We start from the raw sequence: 1,350 nt of genomic DNA, 5'->3' as shown, positions 1-1,350 counted from the left end.
GCCGCTCCCCCCCGGGCCGGGCCGCCTTCCCTGCGCCCTCGCACGGTGCCTGCGGGATCGCTGCTCCCCTCTCTGCCCAGATAAAACCCCGGGGTGAAAAAAACCCCCGAACATTCCTGTACATTTAAGCTTTCGCTTAAGCGTCGAGGGGCGGGGAGAGGGGAGAGGAAGAGTACCTGGATGTAGATGACTCGTTCGACCAAAATTAGATGTAAAGGACACACACGTTGAGTGGCGAAACGTTGCAAAAGTCTGGATGCTTGTTTAAGTGGCGAGGGACCTGCCTGGGTTTGGGGTGGGTGCCGCAAACCCCCCGTAAGTGAACGTGGGCAGCTACAGTCCCGGAACAGTCAAGAAGAGCTGGGCTGAATGAACTCATTAGTGATTTTCTTTTAATTGGTATTACCCAATGCTTTTACTTTAAGAAGTCTTTAAGAATTTTTTTCTAGCGCATTGTAAGATAATTTGTGATCAAGACATCTGCTTCAATGAAAGTCACATTTTGCCATGCAAATGCACGTTTCAACCCAATAAAGTCGCCATAATAAGGCTTTTAGCGCGGCATACCTACAGTGAGGTTATTGTAGCCAAATCCTCTCCTTTCGCACACAAGCCTAATCTGTGCTGAAATGATCTGTTACAATTAAAATGACATTTACAGAGACAGTTACACCTTGCATCCTAATGAATCCGCCTGCGCCTACCGAAGGTGTTTAAACAGAGGGCCCGAACAAAGCGGAAAACCCCGCTTCCAGTGACATGCCAGAGTCGCCCTCCAACTTTTATCCCCCGCTTCCATCCATCATTAAGAAACTGCTCAAATGGTAATCATCTCTATCCCTCTTTCACCGCACCAGTAAACTCCTTTCCATGTTTTTAAGATCAAAACAAGAGTTCTAGTGTCTGATGGGTATGTAAAAAAATAAGGTGACGGTTGGTGTAAAGTTGGGTTTTTTTTTTCTTTTTTTTCTTTCTTTTTTTTTTTTTGCGGAGGGGGGAAGTGCTGGAAGGGATTTCTTTAAAAAATGTGCGGACATTGTTGTAGAGGCAGTAGCGTGCGCCGAGGGGAGCTCTTTCTCTCCCTCGCATTGTGCAGGGAGCAGGTGCTGTCTACATTACCATACAGCTGAGAGCACAAAGAGCTAACTGATTCAGCCCTCACACAATAACAAACGGCCTTAATGACAGCCACGCGAACGACACACACCAAACTCACTTTTTACTAAGCTGAAGGAGGAAAAAAGGGAGAGAGAGAGAGAGAGAGGGAGGGAGAGGTTGCTGGTGATGATGATGATAATCATAGAGGGGTGCGGGACCCGGGCGGAGCGGGTGGCTCTCTCCGGCAGCGGT

The sequence above is a fragment of the Aptenodytes forsteri genome, unplaced genomic scaffold (assembly GCF_000699145.1).
Source record: "Aptenodytes forsteri isolate BGI_AS27 unplaced genomic scaffold, ASM69914v1 Scaffold132, whole genome shotgun sequence".
NCBI classification, from domain to species: domain Eukaryota; kingdom Metazoa; phylum Chordata; class Aves; order Sphenisciformes; family Spheniscidae; genus Aptenodytes; species Aptenodytes forsteri.
The sequence above is the reverse complement of the archived record's forward strand: the minus strand, read 5'-3'. Positions refer to the sequence as shown.